Source organism: Lissotriton vulgaris, chromosome 1_1, assembly GCF_964263255.1.
Source record: "Lissotriton vulgaris chromosome 1_1, aLisVul1.2, whole genome shotgun sequence".
Taxonomy (NCBI): Eukaryota; Metazoa; Chordata; class Amphibia; order Caudata; family Salamandridae; genus Lissotriton; species Lissotriton vulgaris.
This window is the reverse complement of record NC_141685.1, coordinates 1,615,941,884-1,615,968,254: the sequence shown is the minus strand read 5'-3', so window position 1 is coordinate 1,615,968,254 and position 26,371 is coordinate 1,615,941,884. Positions and strand designations below refer to the sequence as shown.

The 26,371-nt window shown below is 44.7% G+C and overlaps 1 protein-coding gene across 2 annotated transcripts in view; it reads right to left on the bottom strand.

The window, feature by feature from the left end:
- The window catches only part of MAPK8IP2 (mitogen-activated protein kinase 8 interacting protein 2), a 256,306-nt gene that overhangs the window by 185,197 nt on the left and 44,738 nt on the right, over nucleotides 1-26,371 (bottom strand). The gene's annotated exons all lie outside the window — the stretch shown is intronic.

Here is a 26,371-nt window from a genome sequence, read left to right as displayed (position 1 = left end):
GGTGTTTGCGGCAGGAGGTATTATCCAAACTAAACTCTACCGCAAACCGACGGCAGGAAATGCCGTCTTACACGCCGCCAGTCACCATCCAAGATCAATGGTAAAAAACATCCCTTATGGTGAAATGTTGCGCATAAAACGAAATTGCTCTGAACACAGCGATTTCCTACAGGCGCAAGAAGCTGCGATGTCCAGATTTCTAGAACGAGGCTATTCTAAAACATCTCTATCAGAAGCCTCCAAAAAAGTGGAACTAAAAAACAGAAAAGATCTCCTGGTGAATAAAAACCTAAGCAAAACAGTAGAGACGGAATCTGTAACAAGAATGATAACAACTTACAACATGAGGTCAAAAGAGTTGGTTCAAATCTTCAACAATAATTGGCATATTCTGACCACAGACAACATTCTAAAGAACAGAATATCGCCTAGACCATTGATCACATACAGACGTTGTCAATCAATAGGTGACCATCTTACTAGAAGTCACTACAGGGACCCCCCGAAACCACCCAGATCTAAACCCATACATGGTTTTTACCCTTGCATGCATTGCAAAGCATGCAAATACAGTCAGAAGAAGACCAAATATGAGGGTAGGCCAAATGATCCCCGACCAACAAGAACCATCACCAAGTTCCTGAATTGCAATTCGGAATTTGTGATATATTGTCTTGTCTGCCCGTGCTCCAAGAGGTATGTTGGTAGTACAATCAATCCAGCAAAGAAGCGCATCTTGGAGCACATGCGTGCCATCACCAACAGGGATAAAAACTATCCGGTGGCACGCCACTTCGAAACCCACCATAATAGCAACAGAGATCTACTGTCCTTTTATCTGATAGATCAATTGGAAAGGCAGGAAAGAGGTGGAGATAAGATCAGAACCCTCAGGGCAATGGAGTCAAGATATATCATCGACCTCCAAACTATGAAGCCGATAGGTCTAAACAATGACGAAGAACTCTGGGTACACCTGGATTAAGACATAAAGGGGCTTACTGTAAAAGGATAGAATTGCAACATCTGAAACTAAAATAAGGTACTATCATCTGCCACACTCTCCCCCCATACGCAATGTTCATAGTATTATGAAATCTGTACATTTATACTAGGGAGTCACATGCCCAAACAGGGCTAGATGTACGAAAACAAAACAAAAAATGCCCATTCAGGGCTTTATAGAAAAGGTGACTTGCATGACACGTATGTAAATATGATGAGAGAGGGACTAAATATGCACGGTGCACTTTAATAGAATGTTGTTAACATGAAGGGTATAAAATACACCTATCTTTCGATATTCGAAAATGTAGTACTTTATGTAAATATTTGCAGAAGACTCGCAATTTATACCAACTTATGATATTCCAACATTTCTGTGTATACATAGAAACATTTGCATTGCGTGTATATGTGTATATATATGAATTCATTACTGTCACATGCATATACTCTCCTGTCACCGAGTAAGTCACGAAATTTACAAATGAATTACATAGGGATTCCTTCCCTTGTTGTTTTTAACTGCACGAGCACTTTATCAATTGCCACTTTTTCCGTGTTTCATTATGAACTAATATGCATTTGCACTTTACAATATGTCTGCCACTATTCTACCTTATTGTTGGCTTAGTCCTCTTTTGATAACTATTAAGAGGTGGAGATAAAATGGCAAGTTTTGTTATGCACATTGACACTGAGGAAGCCGTTTCATGGCGAAACGCGTTTGTCTTTGATGGGGTAATGGGGGTCTGCCATTAAACCACAAAATCATCAGCTTGGAGTGCCGTCTGCTTTCTTTCGACATAAGCGAGCGTGTAGCTATATATATATATATATATATATATATATATATATATATATATATATATATATATATATATATATATATATATATATATATATATATATATATAGTGCCTAGAAAGAATGCAGGACCTTTATTTTTAACTGATTGTAATTGTGCACTGTGGGTAATGCCTGAGGTTTACGCTTGGGCATAAAGTGAAAAACGTCTTAAAAATGCTCGTTGTGAGCTCTGCTCCCAGTAATTTGCAATTTTAGTCTCAACTTTCTACTATAGAAATATGAGTACATTATGCATATTCACATGCTGACAGGTTAATGTAAATATTCTACTATAAGCAATGGGTCACAATTAGATTGAACAAGTACAGTAGGCTGTTTCAAAGCATCAAATGTGTTCAGTGCATCTAATTCATTAAGTCTGAGGTACACTATTCAAATACCGAATCTCCTTTCGAAATAACAAAGGTAAAACAAAATGGTCACATTTTTTACACCTTATATATATAGCTTGATAAACGTTAGTCGTAACAGAATACGAGTTTCTATTTTTAAAAGTGAAAAATCCTGGTATTTCCAGGTATAAATACACATAATTTAATTAGTGCCTTTGTCACACTTACATTTATATGAATTATATGGTTTCAAGCTTATTTGGAAATACAGAAGAAGACAACGCAAGTGTAAAACCCAACATTTTTCCTAATCAATGCTGTAAATCACTGAAATAACCTGCTGGAGCAATACAAATAACTGGAAGAAATGTGTTGATTGATTTCAAGAAGTGGTTTTAATTTTCTTTCTGTTTGTGTATAGTAACACAACGTTCCTTCAGTGGCCAATTCTGATGAAAGCTTGTCTTTTTCTGGGACTATTTCCGTGTTTAATGTTTTCTCACCGCAGCACTTATTTACTACTGTATTCCTAACAATATGCCACTTTCTGCGTTAATGCCCTGCACAGCTGACTTTGCCAAATGCCATGTATTCACCACCTATTAAACATTAATCTCTCTGTGCAGTCCACCTCACAGACTTCAAATATGAATGTGAACAAAGACAAAGTAGGTTTGGCTTGCTATTAATTTCACTGTTTTTAGGTCTGCACGGTATAGTGTTACCAGTTGTTTAACATATTCATAGAGTGGGCTTTGACTTGGAGTATTACTATCTCACATTGTTTTACTGGCCATTTGGTATATCATTCCGCATTCCAGGAAGTGATTACACTGAAATGCACGAGAGACTATTTTATATTTGATAATTAAACTAATTCTCACATTCTTTGCCACATTCAACGCTATATGTTTTATGTGCATCCTATAAAGAAAGCAATCCTCTTTTGCTAATTGTTTTCCAGCACTGACAAAGTCATCAGGACACGTTTAATGGGATCAGCAGCATTTGAGCATGCAATGTATGTAAACAGCATTCCTGGATGCCTGCGTTTACATGCCAGAATTATTGGCTTTGCAAAGGCTTGTTACTGAGAAGCACTTCAAAAAACCTGACACTGATTAATTTTTCGTTATTAAATAAGAAATGACTTATCTTTTATTTAGCAGCTGCGACATAAAATCACATATTAACTAGGATAATCTAACAGATGGAAATTTGCTTTTGTCCTATTAAATATGCAGAATATTTGAAAATGCTAACTTGTATAATAAATATGCATGAAGTGCTTAACGTGCAGGTAGTCTGGTTGGGGTGTGATACGCCCGCCAAAAGAAGAAGCGCACCAGAAAAGCTTTGATGAGGAGGGGTGGGCTGAGAAAGGGGTGGGGGGGGGGAGTGCAACATGAATGGACGGGTAGGAAAAGGAACAAAATGGCAGAATGTACTACATGCTGAGAAAGAATGAGAGGGACAGCCTCGAATGCTTAGAGAATCTAGAGGCGAGGAAGAGCATTGACGGGAGTTTGTGGTGAAAGGAACGACAAGTGAGGTAAGAGGTGAGAAAAAGCATTCTGACACAAGGAGGGACGGAATAACCATCATCATGACGTTCATAGACTTTTTTTTAGTGACCCACCTGCCTCCAAAGTAGCATCCAAGGATGGTTTGGCTTGAAGACGACAGACACTGTGGGGCAGATTTACAATAACTGGCGTATCCTCAGGGATGCGCCAGTTATTGTGCGCCGCAGCTCCGCCACCCATGGTGCGCCGCATTTACAATGCGGCGCACCGTGGGGCAAAAACGGCACAGATGCGTGAGACATCTGTGCCGTAAAGGCGGCGCATTCCTGGAGTTGCGTCGCAAGCGCGACGCAGCTCCAGCAAGGCTCGGGGGTGCCCTATCTGCCCAATGCTGCGTCAAGCCTTACGCCTGCTTCAAGCAGGCACAGGGTTTTGACGCAGCATTGGCCTAAAAGTGACTGAGTGAAATCTTGTAGATTTCACTCAGCCACTTTTAGGAGGCGTTCCTGCGCAGAAACGCCCCCACCCCGCGCCGGAACGCCTTCTTACGGCGCAGGGCTTTACAACGTGACGCATCTCCCAAATGCGTCACGTTGTAGATACCCCACACCATGGCTCATCTTTTGCGCCGCCGCTGCATCACAAAAGTGACGCAACGGCGGCGTAAAAGAGGCGCAAGGGGCTTGTAAATCTGTCCCTCTGAATCTAAACATAGTACTAAAGGAAAAGTGAGGCTGTCAATACTTTCCATTCTGCTAAATATGACTGTTCCATATGTTCAGCGCAGGAAGAAGAGCGTTCTGACACTTGGATGGAAATGATAAACAAACTCTGTTGCCTCAAGTGGTCATTCAGAAATGAAGTACAAAGCAGGGTACACTAAGCAAATGGCACTATTGGGAAAATAATGGTGAAACTTAGACATCTGATAAGCAAGGTCATTGTGGTGAAGCACTGTGCCTTGAAACACAACCCTTTTTACCTTGAAGCTTATTAATCATCAATGACCTCGCACTTCACACCCTACCTCACCACTCCCAGTCAGGTTTTCGAAGCACGTCAGCATGGAAATAGCACTCATTGCAGTCACAGGCAACATCTGTACCATACTGGACTGGGGAAAAACCTCTGCGCTCGTCGTGCTCGACCTCTCCGCTGCTTTTGATACAGTATCACACTCCACTATCATCAGAAGGGTGCACAATAAAGGCATCCAAGGACCGGCCTTCGACTAGATTTGATCCTTCCTCACAGGGAAAAGACAGAGTCAGACTACGACCATACACATCAGTACCTAAGAACTTGATCTATGGAGTCCCCAAGGGTGCATCACTCAGCCTAACCCTGTTCAACATTTACATGACTCCGCTCACCAACTTCATCAGAGCACATGGCTTCTCCATCACTTCCTATGCCGACGGCACTCAACTCATGTTATCAATGTCTGACAAGACCACCAGAACTAACTTCGCCAAAAGCATGATCAACGTAGCAGAGTGGATGAAAGCCAATTGCCTGAAACTCAACTCTGGCTAGATGGAAGTGCTGATCTTCAGGACCAGGAACCTCCCGAAGACTCCAGCTGGCGGCCCACAGAGCTTGGACCCACACCAACCAACTACACAAGAAAACTGAGACTCATCCTCAATGACAAATTCAACATAGCAGCACAGGTCAATGAAGTCAACTCCTCCTGCTTTGCAAAATCTTCAAATGGATTACCAGGAATACCAGACGCACCATCACACAAGCCCTTTTGACAAGCAGACTAGACTTCGGCTATGCACTCTATCCCAGAATCTCCAATCACCTCCTCCACCAACTCCATACCATCCAGAACGCCACAGCAAGACTCATTCTGACCTCCCATGGCACACCCACATCACACCTCATCCCAGAGAGCTCCACTGACTGACTATACATAAAGGGTGAGGGATTCAAAATTCTCATGCACGCACACAAGGCACTGCAAAACATATGACCAACATACTTTACCAACCACCATCACTTCCACCAACCCACCAGACGCCTGCTCTCAGCCTCAGTCCCACACTCGCACAAACACCTAATATCGGCAAAAGCAAAACAGGAGGTTTGGCATTCTGCCACATTGCACCCAAAACCTGGAATGACCATCCTCTATACATCAGAGCCTCCTCCTCTCTTCTTGAATTCTACAAGAAGCTGAAGACCTGGCTCTTCGATTAAGCTTTGAGGCTGGTTCACTCTCTACACCATCTGACACTGCCTATACACCTTCTCCAGCGCCTGGATATCCTACTGGGTAATAAGCTGTGCTCTAGGAATACAATTAACTCATTAAGAGGGGTGATAAATAAATGTATATATGTATTTATAAATGACTATGTGTGAAATATCAGTTTAGCGTGAAGCAACCCAAAGGCAGAGAAGGGCTGTACAGGTTCAAAGGCAAAAATACAGTCAAGTGATTTGAGAGGTACTTGATTTGTGGACTGTTACTGCAGCATGACATTTCATTTAAAGAGGTGCGTTCAAATCTTTCCTAAATTGGAACAGGATCAGAGCATTCTCATTTACACAGGGATGCTGTTCTACTTTGTCACCAGTCGGATGGTGTCTGGGTGCGGGTATGCTGAGAGACACCAGAGATGGAGAGCCTGTCAGCCAAATAGGTGGAGGTGCAAGTTGTGATGGCTTTCTAAAAGATGCTGCTGCTTTGAAGCTGGCGTGGGGCAGCAAGCAGGGCCAGTGGAGTTTCATCAGGATGGGGTTAATGTGATCCTATTTGTTAAGGCCCTGGAGACATGCTGCTTATTGGATACCCTTAATGGGGGCCACTGTGGAGTCTCGTAGGACATGAAGCAGGGTGTTTCCACCATCCGGGTACAAGAGTATGACAGCTGGATCAAGCACTTTCTGGGAGGATAGTATACTTTCTTCAGTAAAGAGAGTTGGTACCAGGATGCAAACTATTCTCTTGCTCTCGACTAGAGATTCTATTTTATTTATTGTGTTTATTTTTTGTGTACTGATGCTGCACCATAAAGTATTCATGTAGTGTACAGAGAATATGGCATTAAAATGTATTGGAGTAAAGAACTAAACAATACATATCAAGAGATAACTGGTTAAATGCAACAGAATGTCATAGCTAAGTTCAGCCTGAGTGAGAAAATTAGATCTTGTGATTGGTTCCCTACAGAGAGAGTAAGTTGAGTTCTTTAATTATCCAGGAGAGTGTTCCATACTGATGTTGTCACATCTGTGATGACTTGATGCTGTGCTTAGAAAGGGCTGAATCTTAGGGCCAGATGTAGGTGGCCATTTACCGACTGGTAACGGCCGATTTCGGCCATTACCGACCGGTAAATGGTCATTTGTGATGTAGGGGCCCTATTTTACCGATTCGGTAAATTTACCGAATCGGTAAAATCCCGATTCGGTATTTTTACTGATTCTGTAAGTTCCTGATGTAGGTGGGACTCTTCTGAGTCCCACAGGCCTTACAGAATCGGTATTTTACCACCCAATCCAATTGGGTGGTAAAATACCGAATCCAGGTGTGCATGCACACCTGTGCCATGTGACACACAGACATGCCCTTAGGGCATGTCTGTGTGCCACATGGCACACAAGCCTGTAATTGGGGTGCTAGAGGGTGTCAAAGTGACAACCCCTGCACCCTTGCAAGAATAGGTAATTACCGAATCGGTAAATACCGATTCGGTATTCCACATTGATTCCTATGGGCTTCAAGGCCCATAGGAATCAATGGGGGATACCGATTCGGTATTTACAGAATCGGTAAATACCGAATCTTACAGATTCGGTATTTACCGATTCAGAATTACCTACATTCCCCCACCTCTAATTTACCACTTCTTAAATACCGAATCGGTATGATTCGGTATTTTAGAAGTGGTAAATTAGAATTACCTACATCGGGCCCTTAGTGCTTCCAGGCAAGGGAGATGGATGTCTGCCTTCTCCGGAGTCTGACCAACTGATGCATGAGTAACACTCCATCGTGACTGGGCAAAACAGACAACACTTAATTGATGGAGTAATTGTGTGGACACACTGCCTACAGAACAGGCAATATGAGAAGAGACAAGGTAAGAGCGAAGGAGAGGGGGGAGACAGAACCTATGATGACAGAATGGCCAAGAGGAGGGGACAGCAACCTTGCGAAGAATGAGATTGAGAAGAGTGACAAGGGGCCCTTGTGACTGGATGGACAGTTGAAGAAGGAAATTACAGACATAGATCATGTAATATATGGCAGGATATAGACGGGAGGAAAGGAGAGATAGAGAACAGTGATGAACGGGGGATGGGAGATTGTAGGAGAGACTGAAAGCCTGGGATGCATGGGGGAAGGAATGTAAGGAAAAGCAGATAACCTAGAATGAATGAGTTGCAGGAAGATAGAAAGAGAGGAGACAGACAGTGTGTGTGAATGCCAGAAAAGGTTGTAGGGATGATGAGAAGTCTTGTGCAAAAAATATTTACATTGAAAATGTATGTGTGACTATACAAAGGTCTGATGTTTCTAGTTCTTATAGGTTTCTATGAAAATTGTACTCTTCGGTAAATTGTATGTTTGTACATATCACAAGTTTATTGGTGTTGCACCTTTGTTTATACGCTATATTTCTTTCCAGCAAATGTGCTTATATATTTTTTGTTTCAGTATGTTTTGGGATGTATGTGAGCGACTGAAAATGTAATTTTCTTTAAACTGTGCATTTCTACATGCTGTTACATTGGTAGTATGTTTGTACATGTTATGTGCACTATTAAGCACATTTGGCCAATGGCGTCCACCAGCCTAGTAGACGCTTGTCCTCCGTATCTTTACTTCCCTGACAGTACATCAGGGAATTTTCACAGTAGGAGCACCTACAGACATGGAGTGAGCACTTTCAGTGAAAATACGGTGTCAATAAAGTTGCCCTCCAATCAGGGGTGTAGCTTCGGGTGGGGGGGTAGTTGGGTACAGGTGCTTTTAGTCAGGTATTGTGAGATTCCAGTCGGATTTCACCAGTAATTTTTACTTACATGCAGAAAAAAATACACATGGCAGGCTTCAAAGCGTTGTTTTTGGTTTCCCCAAAACAAGCTCACAAACAAAATAGCAAGCCCCATTGCACTTGTTGTTTTTCCCTAGTGCCTATGGATCATTATTGATTTTCGAGATCGCCATGCTTTCCATTGCGGACCTTAGCAAAAACACCTCAACGACAGAAGGACAGTCTTCCAGTGGGCATTTCGATGTGCCCAAGCCATTGGCCCAGTGGCTGATGGGCCCTGGGCTGCTGGTGGGTTGTTTTGATGGGAGAGCCACGTACAGATCCACTGAGAAAATTAAAGATGTGCACTATCTGTTGGCTTTGGTTCATTTCACAGCACTAAACATGATCCCTTAATCCATGAAACTTGGTGCGTGTGGTGAGGGCTTTACCTTTTTTCCTGTGATCTAACTGGAGCGTATGGAATGGTTTTAAGGCACGTTTGATACAATATAACTTTTTTTAATGTAAATTAAATATATAGCTGCCTGAATATGTACTCTATCCAACTTTCGAAGTGCTTTTTGGAGGCGTGGGTAGCTGCAGACCAGTAAAGCCATGAGGAGTTGTGACAATGGAATAGTATCCATCCATTCGCCTTGGGTAGCTTCCAAGATGGCTGACCCTCATGGTAGAAAGTGGAGCTCAATTTTTTTTTAATTGATGACCTCATAGGTTTTTTCCTCTACTATATATAGGATGGAATGCTTTAATTAGAGCCACGGGAACACGTTAATGCACCATAGTTGTATTTTTAGTTCATTTTAGTACTTTGCCTGCATTAAAGCCTTCCTTTTAATTGATGTTAGCTGACTAGCCACTATTTATTTAATTTCTATAATGTGTTGTATTGTATTGCTTTTTTGTGACTGCCCATCACTTTTCAGAAGATCCTTCTTATTGTGAAAGCTTCCACATAGAGAAAGGATGACTTCCAGAGAAGGCTTCCTTCTCCAGCTTGGCCCATCTTGCGTGTGCACGAGCTTTAGTGCATGGCTCAGTGAAGTCTTTGCAAACCCTCTCACTCATAAGAAGGTCGGCAAACTCCTCAAATGTTTGTACGTTACATTTCTCTATATATCGTGGGGTTCCATATGGTATAGGTGACTTTAAGAAACGTACTGTACATGTGGTTGATTTTCATTGTTTCTAGGTTTTTCTACACCGCTCTGTCTGCATACCCTCACAGTCCGCTCCAAGCGCAGAGATACCACTTTCGGGGTCACTTCTAGCGCTATATAAACAAATAAATAAATACTTGTGCTCAAACATGTTGGAGGATGTTGATGAAGTTAAAAATGTGCCCCCCCCCCCTCCCCCCCTGGAAACATTTCTGCGGACGCCCATGTCTGTCTCTTGCAGAGACTCGAGCAAACGACGGTGGGCTCCATATCAGTGATCACGTCACTGCTGGGTAGTAGCTCTTAGATTTCGTTTTTCTCAAATAAATGGGAATAATTACCATCACCAACGTCACTGTACGTTTTTGAGCATTCCTTGCACGGAGCTACCATTAGCGTTTCCCTGCTGTTGACAGGGCACAGTATTTACGTGCTTTGATTCTGTTTTATGAAAAACTGAGAATATATGCAATTAGGAAAAATGTAGTCAGCTGTACTGCACATTTTTTTATTGACATAAATCTCTGAAAGAACATTAACAAACATTATTTGTTAGTATATGAAATTTGCTTCTCTAGTTGTAGGGTTTTATTGGTGGTATGTTTGTTTCTAATATATATACATTGCAGGTTTATGCGCAGTACAGTTGATATTTGTAGTATATTTCCATGCGGGGTTGGTTTCTATTCGCTGAATGCTACTGTGTGGTGTTTGTTCCTGTATGTATTCAAAAATTGTTCAGAGTTGTATATTTTGTGGGTTTCCGTATATGATAAGCATGTTTATGCACTATGGTTTCATGTATTGTGTCTTTCTTAATGTCAAGGGTTTCTCTCTGTCAAAGAGTTAAAACTGATGTTAGTTTTACACGTAAATTATACATGTAGACTGTGATACTTTTTCTTCTGTCACCAAATGTGTTGTCCTAGGGCTGCGTTTTTTCGCAGAGGCCCTCTAGGCGCACAGATGGTGCGGCTGACTCGTGCCTTCCCCAGGGGTGAGACTTGTCACAGACAGCCAGGCCCTGGAAGGGTAGCGCGGCATGTGCCTCGAGGTACCTGATAATTACACTTCATGCAGGCGCTGTCACCAGGCCCTGGGGACCATGAGATCGGGTTCAGAGGCGTGGATAATAGGATCAGCCGTGCTCACCGGGTGCCAGCACCAGCAGGGCGAGAACACCCCCAGCACTGGAGCAGCCCCTCTCAGCTCACTCACGCCTGACACGGGTAATCCTGGGCAGAGTGCGACTGATACGATCGAGCCCGCGTAGAGTGATCTGTGTGCTCCGGAGCTGGGGCAGGTTCCCCCCACATTCCCGCGCTAGGGCAGAGTGTTCTTCAAACTCGAAAGTCTGGTGGGAGTATTACAGATCATGGGCAGAGTATTCTTCATACTCTAGGCTAGCGCCTGGTGAGAGTATTCGAGATCATGGGCAGAGTATTCTTCATACTCTAGGCTAGCGCCTGGTGAGAGTATTCCAGATCATGGGCAGAGTATTTTTCATACTCGAGACTAGAGCCTGGTGAGAGTATTCCAGATCATGGGCAGAGTATTCTTCATACTCTAGGCTAGCGCCTGGTGACAGAAGTCCAGATCATGGGCAGAGTATTCTTCATACTCCAGACTAGCGCCTGGTGAGAGAAGTCCAGATCATGGGCAGAGTATTCTTCATACTCGACACTAGAGCCTGTTGAGAGTATTCCAGATCATGGGCAGAGTTTTCTTCATACTCGAGACTAGAGACTGGTGAGAGTATTCTAGATCATGGGCAGAGTATTCTTCATACTCTAGACTAGAGCCTGGTGAGAGTATTCCAGATCATGGGCAGAGAATTCTTCATACTCGAGACTAGAGCCTGGTGAGAGTATTCCAGATCATGGGCAGAGTATTCTTCATACTCGAGACTAGAGCCTGGTGAGAGTATTCCAGATCATGGGCAGAGAATTCTTCATACTTGAGACTAGAGCCTGGTGAGAGTAGTCCAGATTGTGGGCAGAGTATTCTTCATACTCTAGACTAGAGCCTGGTGGGAGTATTCCAGATCATGGGCAGAGTATTCTTCATACTCTAGACTAGAGCCTGGTGAGAGTATTCCAGAACATGGGCAGAGAATTCTTCATATTCGAGTCTAGAGCCTGGTGAGAGTATTCCTGATCATGGGCATAGTATTCTTCATACTCGAGACTAGAGCCTGGTGAGAGTATTCCAGATCATGGGCAGAGAATTCTTCATACTTGAGACTAGAGCCTGGTGAGAGTATTCCAGATCATGGGCAGAGTATTCTTCATACTCGAGACTAGAGCCTGGTGAGAGTATTCCAGATCATGGGCAGAGTATTCTTCATACTCGAGACTAGAGCCTGGTGAGAGAAGTCCAGATCATGGGCAGAGTATTCTTCATACTCCAGACTAGAGCCTGGTGAGAGTATTCCAGATCATGGGCAGAGTTTTCTTCATACTCGAGACTAGAGACTGGTGAGAGTATTCTAGATCATGGGCAGAGTATTCTTCATACTCTAGACTAGAGCCTGGTGAGAGTATTCCAAATCATGGGCAGAGAATTCTTCATACTCGAGACTAGAGCCTGGTGAGAGTATTCCAGATCATGGGCAGAGTATTCTTCATACTCGAGACTAGAGCCTGGTGAGAGTATTCCAGATCATGGGCAGAGAATTCTTCATACTTGAGACTAGAGCCTGGTGAGAGTAGTCCAGATTGTGGGCAGAGTATTCTTCATACTCTAGACTAGAGCCTGGTGAGAGTATTCCAGATCATGGGCAGAGTATTCTTCATACTCTAGACTAGAGCCTGGTGAGAGTATTCCAGAACATGGGCAGAGAATTCTTCATATTCGAGTCTAGAGCCTGGTGAGAGTATTCCTGATCATGGGCATAGTATTCTTCATACTCGAGACTAGAGCCTGGTGAGAGTATTCCAGATCATGGGCAGAGAATTCTTCATACTTGAGACTAGAGCCTGGTGAGAGTATTCCAGATCATGGGCAGAGTATTCTTCATACTCGAGACTAGAGCCTGGTGAGAGTATTCCAGATCATGGGCAGAGTATTCTTCATACTCGAGACTAGAGCCTGGTGAGAGTATTCCAGATCACGGGCAGAGTGTTCTTCATACTCTAGGCTAGCGCCTGGTGAGAGAAGTCCAGATCATGGGCAGAGTATTCTTCATATTCCAGACTAGCGCCTGGTGAGAGAAGTCCAGATCATGGGCAGAGTATTCTTCATACTCCAGACTAGCGCCTGGTGAGATTATTCCAGATCATGGGCGCAGTATTCTTCATACTCTAGAGCCTGGTGAGAGTATTCCAGATCATGGGCAGAGTTTTCTTCATACTCGAGACTAGAGACTGGTGAGAGTATTCTAGATCATGGGCAGAGTATTCTTCATACTCTAGACTAGAGCCTGGTGAGAGTATTCCAGATCATGGGCAGAGAATTCTTCATACTCGAGACTAGAGCCTGGTGAGAGTATTCCAGATCATGGGCAGAGTATTCTTCATACTCGAGACTAGAGCCTGGTGAGAGTATTCCAGATCATGAGCAGAGAATTCTTCATACTTGAGACTAGAGCCTGGTGAGAGTAGTCCAGATTGTGGGCAGAGTATTCTTCATACTCTAGACTAGAGCCTGGTGAGAGTATTCCAGATCATGGGCAGAGTATTCTTCATACTCGAGACTTGAGCCTGGTGAGAGTATTCCAGATCATGGGCAGAGTATTCTTCATACTCTAGACTAATGCCTGATGAGAGTATTCCAGATCATGGGCAGAGTGTTCTTCATACTCTAGGCTAGCGCCTGGTGAGAGAAGTCCAGATCATGGGCAGAGTATTCTTCATACTCTAGACTAACGCCTGATGAGAGTATTCCAGATCATGGGCAGAGTGTTCTTCATACTCTAGGCTAGCGCCTGGTGAGAGAAGTCCAGATCATGGGCAGAGTATTCTTCATAATCCAGACTAGCGCCTGGTGAGAGAAGTCCAGATCATGGGCAGAGTTTTCTTCATACTCGAGACTAGAGCCTGGTGAGAGTATTCCAGATCATGGGCAGAGTATTCTTCATACTCTAGACTAGAGCCTGGTGAGAGTATTCCAGATCATGGGCAGAGAATTCTTCATACTCGAGACTAGAGCCTGGTGAGAGTATTCCAGATCATGGGCAGAGTAATCTTCATACTCTAGACTAGAGCCTGGTGAGAGTATTCCAGATCATGGGCAGAGTGTTCTTCATACTCTAGGCTAGCGCCTGGTGAGAGAAGTCCAGATCATGGGCAGAGTATTCTTCATAATCCAGACTAGCGCCTGGTGAGAGAAGTCCAGATCATGGGCAGAGTATTCTTCATACTCCAGACTAGCGCCTGGTGAGAGTATTCCAGATCATGGGCAGAGTATTCTTTATACTCTAGAGCCTGATGAGAGTATTCAGATCATGGGCAGAGTTTTCTTCATACTCGAGACTAGAGCCTGGTGAGAGTATTCCAAATCATGGGCAGAGAATTCTTCATACTTGAGACTAGAGCCTGGTGAGAGTATTCCAGATCATGGGCAGAGTATTCTTCATACTCGAGACTAGAGCCTGGTGAGAGTATTCCAGATCATGGGCAGAGTATTCTTCATACTCGAGACTAGAGCCTGGTGAGAGTATTCCAGATCATGGGCAGAGTTTTCTTCATACTCGAGACTAGAGCCTGGTGAGAGTATTCCAGATCACGGGCAGAGTGTTCTTCATACTCTAGGCTAGCGCCTGGTGAGAGAAGTCCAGATCATGGGCAGAGTATTCTTCATATTCCAGACTAGCGCCTGGTGAGAGAAGTCCAGATCATGGGCAGAGTATTCTTCATACTCCAGACTAGCGCCTGGTGAGATTATTCCAGATCATGGGCGCAGTATTCTTCATACTCTAGAGCCTGGTGAGAGTATTCCAGATCATGGGCAGAGTTTTCTTCATACTCAAGACTAGAGCCTGGTGAGAGTATTCCAGATCATGGGCAGAGTATTCTTCATACTCTAGACTAGAGCCTGGTGAGAGTATTCCAGATCATGGACAGAGAATTCTTCACACTCAAGACTAGAGCCTGGTGAGAGTATTCCAGATCATGGGCAGAGTATTCTTCATACTCGAGACTAGAGCCTGGTGAGAGTATTCCAGATCATGGGCAGAAAATTCTTCATACTTGAGACTAGAGCCTGGTGAGAGTAGTCCCGATCATGGGCAGAGTATTCTTCATACTCGAGACTAGAGCCTGGTGAAAGTATTCCAGATCATGGGCAGAGTATTCTTCATACTCGAGACTTGAGCCTGGTGAGAGTATTCCAGATCATGGGCAGAGTATTCTTCATACTCTAGACTAGAGCCTGGTGAGAGTATTCCAGATCATGGGCAGAGTATTCTTCATAATCGAGACTAGAGCCTGGTGAGAGTATTCAAGATCATGGGCAGAGTATTCTTCATACTCTAGACTAGAGCCTGGTGAGAGTATTCCAGATCATGGGCAGAGAATTCTTCATACTCGAGACTAGGGCCTGGTGAGAGTATTCCAGATCATGGGCAGAGTATTCTTCATAATCCAGACTAGTGCCTGGTGAGAGAAGTCCAGATCATGGGCAGAGTATTCTTCATACTCCAGACTAGCGCCTGGTGAGAGTATTCCAGATCATGGGCAGAGTATTCTTTATACTCGAGAGCCTGGTGAGAGTATTCAGATCATGGGCAGAGTTTTCTTCATACTCGAGACTAGAGCCTGGTGAGAGTATTCCAGATCATGGGCAGAGTATTCTTCATACTCTAGACTAGAGCCTGGTGAGAGTATTCCAGATCATGGGCAGAGAATTCTTCATACTCGAGACTAGAGCCTGGTGAGAGTATTCCAGATCATGGGCAGAGTATTCTTCATACTCTAGACTAGAGCCTGGTGAGAGTATTCCAGATCATGGGCAGAGTGTTCTTCATACTCTAGGCTAGCGCCTGGTGAGAGAAGTCCAGATCATGGGCAGAGTATTCTTCATAATCCAGACTAGCACCTGGTGAGAGAAGTCCCGATCATGGGCAGAATATTCTTCATACTCCAGACTAGCGCCTGGTGAGAGTATTCCAGATCATGGGCAGAGTATTCTTTATACTCTAGAGCCTGGTGAGAGTATTCAGATCATGGGCAGAGTTTTCTTCATTCTCGAGACTAGAGCCTGGTGAGAGTATTCCAGATCATGGGCAGAGTATTCTTCATACTCTAGACTAGAGCCTGGTGAGAGTATTCCAGATCATGGGCAGAGAATTCTTCATACTCGAGACTAGAGCCTGGTGAGAGTATTCCAGATCATGGGCAGAGTATTCTTCATACTCTAGACTAGAGCCTGGTGAGAGTATTCCAGATCATGGGCAGAGAATTCTTCATACTCGAGACTAGAGCCTGGTGAGAGTATTCCAGATCATGGGTAGAGTATTCTTCATACTCGAGACTAGAGCCTGGTGAGAGTATTCCAGATCATGGGCAGAGAATTCTTCATACTTGAGACTAGAGCCTGGTGAGAGTAGTCCAGATCATGGGCAGAGTATTCTTCATACTCGAGACTAGAGCCTGGTGAGAGTATTCCAGATCATGGGCAGAGTATTCTTCATAATCGAGACTAGAGCCTGGTGAGAGTATTCAAGATCATGGGCAGAGTATTCTTCATACTCTAGACTAGAGCCTGGTGAGAGTATTCCAGATCATGGGCAGAGAATTCTTCATACTCGAGACTAGGGCCTGGTGAGAGTATTCCAGATCATGGGCAGAGTATTCTTCATACTCGAGACTAGAGCCTGGTGAGAGTATTCCAGATCATGGGCAGAGAATTCTTCATACTTGAGACTAGAGCCTGGTGAGAGTAGTCCAGATTGTGGGCAGAGTATTCTTCATACTCTAGACTAGAGCCTGGTGGGAGTATTCCAGATCATGGGCAGAGTATTCTTCATACTCTAGACTAGAGCCTGGTGAGAGTATTCCAGAACATGGGCAGAGAATTCTTCATATTCGAGTCTAGAGCCTGGTGAGAGTATTCCTGATCATGGGCATAGTATTCTTCATACTCGAGACTAGAGCCTGGTGAGAGTATTCCAGATCATGGGCAGAGAATTCTTCATACTTGAGACTAGAGCCTGGTGAGAGTATTCCAGATCATGGGCAGAGTATTCTTCATACTCGAGACTAGAGCCTGGTGAGAGTATTCCAAATCATGGGCAGAGAATTCTTCATACTCGAGACTAGAGCCTGGTGAGAGTATTCCAGATCATGGGCAGAGTATTCTTCATACTCGAGACTAGAGCCTGGTGAGAGTATTCCAGATCATGGGCAGAGAATTCTTCATACTTGAGACTAGAGCCTGGTGAGAGTAGTCCAGATTGTGGGCAGAGTATTCTTCATACTCTAGACTAGAGCCTGGTGAGAGTATTCCAGATCATGGGCAGAGTATTCTTCATACTCTAGACTAGAGCCTGGTGGAAGTATTCCAGAACATGGGCAGAGAATTCTTCATATTCGAGTCTAGAGCCTGGTGAGAGTATTCCTGATCATGGGCATAGTATTCTTCATACTCGAGACTAGAGCCTGGTGAGAGTATTCCAGATCATGGGCAGAGAATTCTTCATACTTGAGACTAGAGCCTGGTGAGAGTATTCCAGATCATGGGCAGAGTATTCTTCATACTCGAGTCTAGAGCCTGGTGAGAGTATTCCAGATCATGGGCAGAGTATTCTTCATACTCGAGACTAGAGCCTGGTGAGAGTATTCCAGATCACGGGCAGAGTGTTCTTCATACTCTAGGCTAGCGCCTGGTGAGAGAAGTCCAGATCATGGGCAGAGTATTCTTCATATTCCAGACTAGCGCCTGGTGAGAGAAGTCCAGATCATGGGCAGAGTATTCTTCATACTCCAGACTAGCGCCTGGTGAGATTATTCCAGATCATGGGCGCAGTATTCTTCATACTCTAGAGCCTGGTGAGAGTATTCCAGATCATGGGCAGAGTTTTCTTCATACTCGAGACTAGAGACTGGTGAGAGTATTCTAGATCATGGGCAGAGTATTCTTCATACTCTAGACTAGAGCCTGGTGAGAGTATTCCAGATCATGGGCAGAGAATTCTTCATATTCGAGACTAGAGCCTGGTGAGAGTATTCCAGATCATGGGCAGAGTATTCTTCATACTCGAGACTAGAGCCTGGTGAGAGTATTCCAGATCATGGGCAGAGAATTCTTCATACTTGAGACTAGAGCCTGGTGAGAGTAGTCCAGATTGTGGGCAGAGTATTCTTCATACTCTAGACTAGAGCCTGGTGAGAGTATTCCAGATCATGGGCAGAGTATTCTTCATACTCGAGACTTGAGCCTGGTGAGAGTATTCCAGATCATGGGCAGAGTATTCTTCATACTCTAGACTAATGCCTGATGAGAGTATTCCAGATCATGGGCAGAGTGTTCTTCATACTCTAGGCTAGCGCCTGGTGAGAGAAGTCCAGATCATGGGCAGAGTATTCTTCATACTCTAGACTAACGCCTGATGAGAGTATTCCAGATCATGGGCAGAGTGTTCTTCATACTCTAGGCTAGCGCCTGGTGAGAGAAGTCCAGATCATGGGCAGAGTATTCTTCATAATCCAGACTAGCGCCTGGTGAGAGAAGTCCAGATCATGGGCAGAGTATTCTTCATACTCCAGACTAGCGCCTGGTGAGAGTATTCCAGATCATGGGCAGAGTATTCTTTATACTCTAGAGCCTGGTGAGAGTATTCAGATCATGGGCAGAGTTTTCTTCATACTCGAGACTAGAGCCTGGTGAGAGTATTCCAGATCATGGGCAGAGTATTCTTCATACTCTAGACTAGAGCCTGGTGAGAGTATTCCAGATCATGGGCAGAGAATTCTTCATACTCGAGACTAGAGCCTGGTGAGAGTATTCCAGATCATGGGCAGAGTAATCTTCATACTCTAGACTAGAGCCTGGTGAGAGTATTCCAGATCATGGGCAGAGTGTTCTTCATACTCTAGGCTAGCGCCTGGTGAGAGAAGTCCAGATCATGGGCAGAGTATTCTTCATAATCCAGACTAGCGCCTGGTGAGAGTATTCCAGATCATGGGCAGAGTATTCTTTATACTCTAGAGCCTGGTGAGAGTATTCAGATCATGGGCAGAGTTTTCTTCATACTCGAGACTAGAGCCTGGTGAGAGTATTCCAGATCATGGGCAGAGAATTCTTCATACTTGAGACTAGAGCCTGGTGAGAGTATTCCAGTTCATGGGCAGAGTATTCTTCATACTCGAGACTAGAGCCTGGTGAGAGTATTCCAGATCATGGGCAGAGTATTCTTCATACTCGAGACTAGAGCCTGGTGAGAGTATTCCAGATCATGGGCAGAGTTTTCTTCATACTCGAGACTAGAGCCTGGTGAGAGTATTCCAGATCACGGGCAGAGTGTTCTTCATACTCTAGGCTAGCACCTGGTGAGAGAAGTCCAGATCATGGGCAGAGTATTCTTCATATTCCAGACTAGCGCCTGGTGAGAGAAGTCCAGATCATGGGCAGAGTATTCTTCATACTCCAGACTAGCGCCTGGTGAGATTATTCCAGATCATGGGCGCAGTATTCTTCATACTCTAGAGCCTGGTGAGAGTATTCCAGATCATGGGCAGAGTTTTCTTCATACTCAAGACTAGAGCCTGGTGAGAGTATTCCAGATCATGGGCAGAGTATTCTTCATACTCTAGACTAGAGCCTGGTGAGAGTATTCCAGATCATGGACAGAGAATTCTTCACACTCAAGACTAGAGCCTGGTGAGAGTATTCCAGATCATGGGCAGAGTATTCTTCATACTCGAGACTAGAGCCTGGTGAGAGTATTCCAGATCGTGGGCAGAAAATTCTTCATACTTGAGACTAGAGCCTGGTGAGAGTAGTCCCGATCATGGGCAGAGTATTCTTCATACTCGAGACTAGAGCCTGGTGAAAGTATTCCAGATCATGGGCAGAGTATTCTTCATACTCGAGACTTGAGCCTGGTGAGAGTATTCCAGATCATGGGCAGAGTATTCTTCATACTCGAGACTAATGCCTGATGAGAGTATTCCAGATCATGGGCAGAGTATTCTTCATACTCTAGACTAGAGCCTGGTGAGAGTATTCCAGATCACGGGCAGAGTGTTCTTCATACTCTAGGCTAGCGCCTGGTGAGAGAAGTCCAGATCATGGGCAGAGTATTCTTCATAATCCAGACTAGCGCCTGGTGAGAGAAGTCCAGATCATGGGCAGAGTATTCTTCATACTCCAGACTAGCGCCTGGTGAGAGTATTCCAGATCATGGGCAGAGTATTCTTTATACTCGAGAGCCTGGTGAGAGTATTCAGATCATGGGCAGAGTTTTCTTCATACTCGAGACTAGAGCCTGGTGAGAGTATTCCAGATCATGGGCAGAGTATTCTTCATACTCTAGACTAGAGCCTGGTGAGAGTATTCCAGATCATGGGCAGAGAATTCTTCATACTGGAGACTAGAGCCTGGTGAGAGTATTCCAGATCATGGGCAGAGTATTCTTCATACTCTAGACTAGAGCCTGGTGAGAGTATTCCAGATCATGGGCAGAGTGTTCTTCATACTCTAGGCTAGCGCCTGGTGAGAGAAGTCCAGATCATGGGCAGAGTATTCTTCATAATCCAGACTAGCACCTGGTGAGAGAAGTCCCGATCATGGGCAGAATATTCTTCATACTCCAGACTAGCGCCTGGTGAGAGTATTCCAGATCATGGGCAGAGTATACTTTATACTCTAGAGCCTGGTGAGAGTATTCAGATCATGGGCAGAGTTTTCTTCATTCTCGAGACTAGAGCCTGGTGAGAGTATTCCAGATCATGGGCAGAGTATTCTTCATACTCTAGACTAGAGCCTGGTGAGAGTATTCCAGATCATGGGCAGAGAATTCTTCATACTCGAGACTAGAGCCTGGTGAGAGTATTCCAGATCATGGGCAGAGTATTCTTCATACTCTAGACTAGAGCCTGGTGAGAGTATTCCAGATCATGGGCAGAGAATTCTTCATACTCGAGACTAGAGCCTGGTGAGAGTATTCCAGATCATGGGTAGAGTATTCTTCATACTCGAGACTAGAGCCTGGTGAGAGTATTCCAGATCATGGGCAGAGAATTCTTCATACTTGAGACTAGAGCCTGGTGAGAGTAGTCCAGATCATGGGCAGAGTATTCTTCATACTCAAGACTAGAGCCTGGTGAGAGTATTCCAGATCATGGGCAGAGTATTCTTCATAATCGAGACTAGAGCCTGGTGAGAGTATTCAAGATCATGGGCAGAGTATTCTTCATACTCGAGACTAGAGCCTGGTGAGAGTATTCCAGATCATGGGCAGAGGATTCTTCATACTCTAGACTAAAGCCTGATGAGAGTATTCCAGATCATGGGCAGAGAATTCTTCATACTCGAGAGCCTGGTGAGAGTAGTCCAGATCATGGGCAGAGTATTCTTCATACTCGAGACTAGAGACTGATGGGAGTATTCCAGATCATGGGCAGAGTATTCTTAATACTCTAGACTAGCGCCTGGTGAGAGTTATCCTGATCATGGGCAGAGTATTCTTCATATTCGAGAGCCTGGTGAGAGTATTCCAGATCATGGGCAGAGTGTACTTCATACTCAAGAACCTGGTGAGTGGATTCCAGATCATGGGCAGAGTATTCTTCATATTTGAGAGCCTGGTGAGAGTTATTCAGATCATGTGCTGAGTATTCTTCATACCCCTGTGCCTGGTGAGAGTATTCCAGATCATGGGCAGAGTGTTCTTCATATTTAAGAGCCTGGTGAGAGTTAATCAGATCATGTGCTGAGTATTCTTCATACTCCTGCGCCTGCTGATTGTATTCCAGATCATTGGCAGAGTGTTCTTCATACTCTAGAGCCTGGTAAGAGTATTCCAGATCATGGGCAGAGTATTCTTCATATTTGGGAGCCTGGTGAGAGTTATTCAGATCATGTGCTGAGTATTCTTCATACCCCTGTGCCTGGTGAGAGTAGTCCAGATCATGGGCAGAATATTCTTCATACTCGAGACTAGAAACTGGTGAGAGTTTTCCAGATCATGGGCAGAGTATACTTAATACTCTAGACTAGCGCCTGGTGAGAGTTATCCAGATCATGGGCAGAGTATTCTTCATATTCGAGAGCCTGGTGAGAGTTGTCCAGATCATGGGCAGAATATTCATCATACTCTAGATTAGCGCCTGGCGAGAGTATTCCAGATCATGGGCAGAGTGTACTTCATACTCAAGAACCTGGTGAGAGGATTCCAGATCATGGGCAGAGTATTCTTCATATTCGAGAGCCTGGTGAGAGTTATTCAGATCATGTGCTGAGTATTCTTCATACCCCTGTGCCTGGTGATAGTATTCCGTATCATGGGCAGAGGGTTCTTCATATTCGAGAGCCTGGTGAGAGTTAATCAGATCATGTGCTGAGTATTCTTCATACTCCTGCGCCTGCTGACTGTATTCCAGATCATTGGCAGAGTGTTCTTCATACTCTAGAGCCTGGTAAGAGTATTCCAGATCATGGGCAGAGTATTCTTCATATTTGAGAGCCTGGTGAGAGTTTTTCAGATCATGTGCTGAGTATTCTTCATACTCCTGTGCCTGATGACTGTATTCCAGATCATTGGCAGAGTGTTCTTCATACTCTAGATCCTGGTAAGAGTATTCCAGATCATGGGCAGAGTGTACTTCATACTCTAGAGCCTGGTAAGAGTATTCCAGATCATGGGCAGAGTGTTCTTCATACTCTAGAGCCTGGTGACAGTATTCCAGATTATTGGCAGGGTGTTCTTCATACTCTAGAGCCTGGTAAGAGTATTCCAGATCATGGGCAGAGTATTCTTTATACTCCAGAGCCTGGTGAGAGTATTCCAGATCCTCCTGATCTTAGGCAGAGGAAGGTTCTTCATACACCAGAGCCTCAGAAAAGTATTCTATTTACTTCTGAGCTGAAGAAGAGTGTTCTTCATACTCCAGAGCCTGGAGAGAGAGTTCTGGAAACTCCTGTGCCCGGGCAGAGTGTTATTCAGAGAATAGAGCCTTGAGAGAGTATTTGAGGTGCTCTTGAGCCCAGGTACAGTGTTATTTGTACCATCCGAGCTTGGGCAGAGTTCACCCATAGTCCTGAACCAGAGCTGAGTGTTGTGCGGAATCTGTGACCTATGGAGAGTAGTCCCGATACTCATGTCCAGAATGATCTTCATACTCCTGAGACTGGAGAGGGTATTTCCCCTTCTCTTGAGTTTGGGTTGAGTTTTCTTCATACCCCAGGGCCCGGGAGAGAGTTCTGGATACTCTTAATTCGGGCAGAGTACTCTGCTTACGCTGTAGCCAGGGAGAGTACTCCTGATACTCCTGAGAAGAATGTCTTTCGTACTCTTGAGTTGGGGGCGAGTGTTCCTGACACTACTGAGTCTAGACCAAGTTTTACACATACTCCTAACCTTCAGCAGAACGCCTCCCATAGTCAGCCTGTGCAGCGTACCTCACACACTTCTGAGCCTGCATGAAGTATTCCTGCTGCTCCTGGAACTGAGGAGCATTTACCTGTATGAAGAGTTCCCCTAAAAAGGACAGGGGTCACTCGCCAAGGTGACAAGCTTCATCATTGGGCCCTTCCCTCCCCATGGTGAAATCCAGTTACACATGGTGGGCTCCTTTAGGGAAGGAAAATATTATTCTTGGTTATGCCTTACGTGGCAGAAGGAGGACTAGTTTAAAAATGTTTAAGTAAGTGGAGAATGGAAAAAAGAGACGAGTTGGTAGAAGGTTTCCCTACTCTGCCGGAAGGCTCAAATTCTCCCTCATGTAGGGAAGGACAAGATCTAATCCTTCCTTTTGTAACAACCGCCCACTAATTTCTGGCAAAGCAGAGATGTCAGAATCCTCCTCAAGACCATGTGATGACCGGGGTAAAGGACTGAAAACAGGATACCCCAGCAAAATATGCTTTGAGAGTTTCTGTTGAGTCATTAACCCCTTGCATGCTGCCGCGATTCTGCGCCTGTGCGGCAAAATCGCAAGTGGGCGGGTTTATGGCGGCCCCCAGCCGTCTTCAGCACACGAGCACCGTAGTGCATGACTGATGGGGGCCGTCATCAGCATGCAAGGGGTTAATGGCCTAAATGTCACAGTCATCAAGGAGCGTTATTAGGCGTCTAGAAAAACCCATCACACCCCACCTGACTTTAAGCTGTCGCGTCGCTCTTGGGCGATGCTTCTCATGCTTCCTTCTAGGGGTGTTTACCCTCCATAGCAAACTAATTGACCGCTCAGCTCAGAATGTGACCACCAGTGAAACTGATACAATTTGCACCTTTCCTGGTGGTGGGGCTCATACTGTGAAGGTTTTATCATGGCCAACGCGACTTGGTCCTTTTCAAAATTGCCTCATGCATGGCAAATGAGAAAGAGAAGGAGACACGTATCTAGCTTCTGCATTTGAGTCCACCATGACAGACAATCACTCCAGTCAGCAGCCATCCTAGGGCAGAACAATAAACAACCTGCCCCCAACCACAAGCCTAGCTGGGAATCAGGTGTGGACTCCTAGTGCCACCAACCTAAACTTAATTCACGGCAAGGCTCTCACACTACCAGGCCACCAAGGAAAAGAGACCCAGTGGAAGCTTCATGAAAACTAAAAGGTCTACAAGGAAGACAAAACAGGATGGTTGCTAGGTAATGAGTCCTTATATAGGGTACCATTGGAAGTTTAAGGTTGTTTGATTTAAGGATATTGCCTTAAAGCTGACAACAGCTGGGCAGTCGTGAGATGAGGAAAGGGAATGAGGAGGCAATGGCTTCCATCCACTAAGAGGAGTTCCTTCAGTCTAGCTTCCTACTCATTAGCCCAAAAGTCCCCTTTCTTCTTTCATCAGGAGAATCCGAGAATGAACAGATCCACATTCAGGCCCATAGCAACCAATGTAGCGTTTACCCAAGGTGCAGATATAGGTGCTCTTTGTTACAAAAAACCATTGTTGAAAAAAAACCGAAAAATAAATCACATGCTTTGAAAATACTACTTAAAAATAGAAAACAACCTCTTCTGTAACAATAAAACATAAACCACTTACTCTGGAATAAAATAAATAAATGGGCTCCTGCTTTTTCCACCGACTGCCACTGTGTATGCCGTGCTAATCTGCCTCCTCCTTTCAATGAATAATTAGACACCATCGTGAATCAAAGTGGTGTGATTAATCACCACAAGTCAGATCTGCTTGGACTCTCAGCAGACACTACCCATTCAGTCCACGCCCTGCACTGCACACACAGCTTCTTATCAGTGCCATCCTGCAGCACATTAAATATTCAGGCACATCCTGCTCTCCTCTTATTCACCAGCCTCAGCTGCTCCTTTCCCCCTTTCCCTCCTGGCTTGTCCTTGCTGTGTGCTGCTGGAGTCCTACAGGGAAAAGGACGGCGAGGCTCTATCAAGTGGAAATTCATCCTAGAGTGTCTCAGTTCACAGCTGCTACCGTAAAAAAAACAAGCCTTTACAATGCAACGGTCTCGGCATTATTAAAGGTAGAGCTATTGGCATTGCTCATGACATTTTTTTTTTTTAACATTTTTATAAACATAAATAAATGGCATTGTTATTTACAATGGCAATAGGTGAGCATTAGAGAGTAGTAGAGAGTATTCGAGCACACAGAGCCACACACACATAGACAGAGCAGCGCACACACACAGACAGAGCTGCGCACACACACACACACACAGACAGAGCCGCGCACACACACACAGAGACAGAGCCGTGCACACACACATAGACAGAGCCACGCACACACACATAGACAGAGACACACACACAGACAGAGCCACCCGCGCACACACAGACAGAGCCACCCGGGCACACACAGACAGAGCCACCCGCGCACACACAGACAGAGCCACTCACGCAGTCATTCAGACAGAGCCACCCACACAGTCATTCACATAGAGCCACCCACACACACAGCCACCTACAAAAAAAGCTACAGACACACACACAGCCCCCCCCCCCCACACACACACACAGGAGATCCACCATCCAAGCTTTCTACTGTGCCATTGTTTCCAGGCTCCATGCTGATCCCCTGCACCCCCTCACAGTTGCCATCAAGCAAAGCTTTCCTGGTGCCGGAAGTTCTGCCCATGAGATATTTACAACAGGAGATCCAGGTTTGCAGCAGGCAGGGCACAGTGTTTTCCCTTAGGATGATGCCGGATAACTTAAGCTGGTGCCGTTGAAATGAATTTTCCAACTTTGCCCAATGTTGCTGGCAAACATTTTCCCTACATGCCCCCTCCCTATTCACGTGCCGAAGTGAGTGCAGCTTGCACTCAACTCGCGATAAGCAATAGCAGCAACATGGCATGTAGTGGGATTGATTCTTGTGA